Below are 4,454 nucleotides of genomic sequence, written 5' to 3'. Positions count from 1 at the left end.
ATTGGTCCCCACCAATAATTTAATCAGCTCAAAAAAAATTGTGCTGTCAATGTTAACTTAGACATGCAGAAATGTTAACTGACGTTCTCTCCTCGAGTCCATCCCCCCTCCCCCAAAACACATTTGGACATTTTGATTGGCTGTGCTTTTCTCTACTGTCATCTGAGGGGGTGTGGCTGCGTTTAGATACAAGTAGCGCCAAATGCAGTGGATTGTTTTTTTTCCCGTGCAAGAACAAGGTGTGTTGGGTGACACACACAAGCGATGATGAAAAAAAAAAGGTAGTCATTAGGTTTTTTCAACAAAAAATGTAAGTCACATAAACACAAGTTCGCTACTGAATGAGTCCATCATGATAATGCCGGTAATGCTCGTGTTTTCCCCCCACTTTAACGCACAGTCTATCGTTAAAGCAGACTGCATAATGTGAATAATATGGCCAGAAAACTAACTGCAGTAAAAACAGCTAAATGTAAAAGTATATGATCCCTGCCAGTTTTTAATCTCTCAGAGTAGCATATCCAATTTCGGTTAAAACAGTTTGTCAGAAAAAATACAGCCTGCGTATACCTGTAGGCATACTACTGATATATGAGACATGTTTCATTTGCACTATAGCTAAAATAAATGGAAGTCTTTATTAAACTCTCTTTATCAGTTAATAAACATTCTTTTAACATTACACTAACAGGCCCATAGCCAGCTTATGGAAAGGGATGGCTATTTTTTCCCTGAAAAACTGATCCTTTTTGTAGTTATTTGCCTGATTTTCTATTTAACAACAAAGTATAAATATTACATTTTAGTGACATATTAAGAACTAATTTTGCTGGATTAGCTTGTCGGTTGGTTATCATAACCACACTTTTTGATGTACCAACCATTTTGTCAAATTGCTTAGCATCCCAGCAAACATTGGTCGGACGACGACGTGCTTTCCCCGGCCAAAAGATGTCGCTCCGCGACGGCATCAATTGTGTACTGATGGTCTGAAAGCGACGTGCTTTCCACAGCCAAAATTCGTCGCGACCGCACGGCACCAATGCACAACATGTCCTAAAATGCATTAATATATGCTTGTATACATTTAAACATGTCTATTTATATTGGGGTTGCGTGTATTTTTGATTTTATGTACATGTAGTTTAATATATACCATGTCCTGATTAAGTCCACAAATGACGTCCTTTACACGTGCATTTATAGTCCATCATATACCCTTGCTGAAGGGTAAAAGTATTGCACTTACATCTGGGTATACACTTAATATATGTGTGTCCCAAGTGGGTACGTGGACAGATTTAGGCATCTAAACTCATTAAAAACAGATTTATCTTTATGAAATACAGAAATCACTTTTATTTACATCTTGTCAACTGACCAATTACATTCATAAAGTGTCATGTGCGGTGAAAGGATAGAAAAGTCACTGTTTCTAAAACCATAATGCAATTTTATTTATTTTTTGCACCTAACGCTAACAAATCTCGCGATATGACTAACATAATTCCTCTAAAGGCAGGGATTCTAGGGCGCTGTTTTCAAATTTCATTTTCTTCCGGTTTTGTCCAGCACCACGAGAACATGAGGACGCGGCGAGAAGTTGGACAATGATCACAAGACTCCTACCGTGTAAGTACAGTTTGTATTCGTTTAATAACATTATTGAGTTTTACACGAAGGAACTGAAATAAATGATGCACATTGCCAGTAGCGATGTGGAGTTGCTTTGATTAGGCTAAAATTTGCCGTTATGCTAAAAGTAAGTCGCGTTTGAGCAATATGTCATGGTATTACAGGAATCTGGCGCAGTTTATCAGGGGTTCCCTACACTGGTCCTCGAAGACAGCTGGTCAACATGTTTTCCAGCATCTCTGCCCATCATCCACCTGCTGTGTGTTCAGTCAGAGCTGAAAATGACCATTTCAGGTGAGTTTGGAGTGGAATGGTGTATAAATAAAACAATTTAATAATGATAATAATGCACGAATTTGTTAGAAAAGCTAACAAAAAGCTATGTAGTATCATTCTATTGTAGATATGTCTCCAGCATTTATTACCATACCAGTATTAATGATTTAGTTTAGCCTACATTAATAGGCTGTCATTAACAATAAGAGCAAAACTTATGAGCATGTATATAAAAGTTATTTACTTAATATTTTACACTAACATAAAATGGTAAATATATGCATGTAGGTTTTATTAGCTCATGTGGAGATTTAACAGGTAAAGTCTAACCCCTTTTCTTTTAACTGCTCCTGTAAAATAGTTTTTGTACTGTAATTAATTAAACTGCATTAAGGTTCAAATTTGTCTTGCAGGGTGAATAACAGTCAGTCATCTGTCAGACAGAATTCAATACTCTTTCTCCAGGCCAACTGTAAGAATTTTTGCTGTTCATTAAATAATTTCATTATTACCTTTCTCACTGTTGTTTTGTTTGTCTGTAGAATTGTCTCCAGTGCAAATGATCCTTTGTCATCCCACTCCCTGAGGACACTCCAGAGTAGGTGAGAAACTTGTTGAATGCTTAAAAGTGTATTTAGGTGTATAATGTGTATGAGTTCACATTTGCAAACCTAGAGCTAGTTTTTATACCTGTGGTGAGTATTGTGATCTTATTACTGCGTATCCTGATAAACGCTTTAGTAAATAATTGCAACTAGAAACGTTAACGTCATCATAAGCCTGATGTTAGCTATTGCTCTGTTACAGTAATTGTCATCGTGGACTCCAGCAGGTCTACATGTTCTGTTAAGAGACTGGATTCTGAGAGCGAGATCCTGTGAAGTGTTCATCAAAGCTGAAGAGAAGAACTGCATCTGTGTAAGTTTGAAATGTGAAAGAATGTGTGTCTCTGTCTGTCTGGATCGCTCTGACTGTGATTTTGGTGTCACATTTAGGTTCAGCAACTGTCCGGAGTTGGTGGATGTTCTGTCCGAGCCTGATTAAAAGATTGATAAACAGGTACATATTTATCTTGCATTGTTTGTGTTTATTTCTGCACAATATTTCAGGAAATTATGTTTTACTACCCCAACAATTAACCCCATATGTTATATTATTTAAACTATAGATTTCATCTGTTATTCATCATTGTACGTCTCCTTATAGACATGCCTAATGTTCAGATGTTTTAAAATGTTTGTACAGACTCAGGCTGTCAAGTAGACTAAAAATATTAAATTATCATTTTAGTGTAAGCCATGAATGACAGTCTTTGCTTGTCACAAAACTGTGGATGTGTGGATATGGGCAGTTGTAAAATGATGAGTAGTAGGGAATGTGTATGTATTGACATTAGATACTGCTCGGCGCATTGCTGTTCATTCACAAAACATGACAGTAATTCTTGATATATTGTACGTTTTTAGTTGTAGGATAATACAAAATCATATTCTCCTCCCTCAGATGCTGTGAAGTGAGTCCAGATGCTACAGACACAGAAAAAGATGCCGCAATGGAGGAACACAGCAAGCACCTTCCAGGAAGAGCTGAAGAATATTAGAAATAAAGACTCTAAAATAACATTTCACTTGTGTTGTCCATATTTCTGTGTTGTTGCTTTGTTTATTCTTATTAGATGTGTCTGTTTAACAGTGATGTACATCTGTTACTATGTTACTATATGCACAATAAATAATTTGCTTAATCGTAACACTATTGCATCCTTACATAATGTATTAATTATGATTTACACGTGATTACAATGCTATAAAGACGTTCAGGTATAACTGGTCTGAAATTGGACCTGATTGCATTTCACAGCTTTAAATAATAAGTTAGATTGTTTTATATGTATAATTAGGCTATTAAAACACTTATTACAAGGAAATAACACGTTTTAAAAACAACCAGAAAACGTCCAGAACATGACATATTTCGATGTGCAGGGACCGTGTAGAAAAGACGTGCGATTCACGGCCAGAAGACGTAAAAGACGTCGGTTGGATTTTCATTTTGGCACTACTTTTCACCAGGACGCAACGTGGCGGAGCGACGTCTTTTCAACGGTAATCGGACGTCCAAATGTTTGCTGGGATACTATTTTAAGTTAAAGTTAAATTTGTTTATTTACAAATGTGCATTTAAACTGTAAGTTTTATATTACAGTTTCATAACTAATGAAAATTTTGAATAATGAAATATTGAAGAGATACTTATTTTTAAAATACAAATTTTTTATCATCTATCATTACATTTTTATTTTTTTTTTAAATCTGTTGAAACTTGTTTTAAATTAAAAATCTATAGGCCTATAGGTAAGTATAAAACTTGCCAGCACATTCAACTTTCCGAAGTTTCCGAGTCAGAATTTGGCCATTTGAATAATAAAAAAAAATTTGGGTCTTTCAAACCACCCTTGGCTATGGGCCTGACTATTTATTTAACTTAATAAATTGTGTGAAGAGAGGATTCATTAATAATATATTTTAATTGCAGTTAAATAA

The 4,454-nt window shown here is 35.5% G+C and overlaps 1 long non-coding RNA gene across 2 annotated transcripts; it reads left to right on the top strand.

The window, feature by feature from the left end:
• Positions 1-1,566: 1,566 nt before the first annotated feature.
• LOC130244103 (uncharacterized) lies at positions 1,567-3,533 on the top strand. Of its 2 annotated transcripts, none has more exons than XR_008839207.1 (7): positions 1,567-1,632; positions 1,800-1,929; positions 2,325-2,383; positions 2,454-2,513; positions 2,744-2,829; positions 2,907-2,970; positions 3,415-3,533. It is a non-coding gene; the product is annotated as an uncharacterized LOC130244103 (long non-coding RNA). The 2 variants fall into 2 exon arrangements; XR_008839204.1 differs by having other exon boundaries at positions 2,741-2,829.
• Positions 3,534-4,454: the final 921 nt, after the last annotated feature.

This window comes from Danio aesculapii, chromosome 1 (genome assembly GCF_903798145.1).
Source record: "Danio aesculapii chromosome 1, fDanAes4.1, whole genome shotgun sequence".
NCBI lineage: Eukaryota > Metazoa > Chordata > Actinopteri > Cypriniformes > Danionidae > Danio > Danio aesculapii.
The sequence above is the reverse complement of the archived record's forward strand: the minus strand, read 5'-3'. Positions and strand labels throughout refer to the sequence as shown.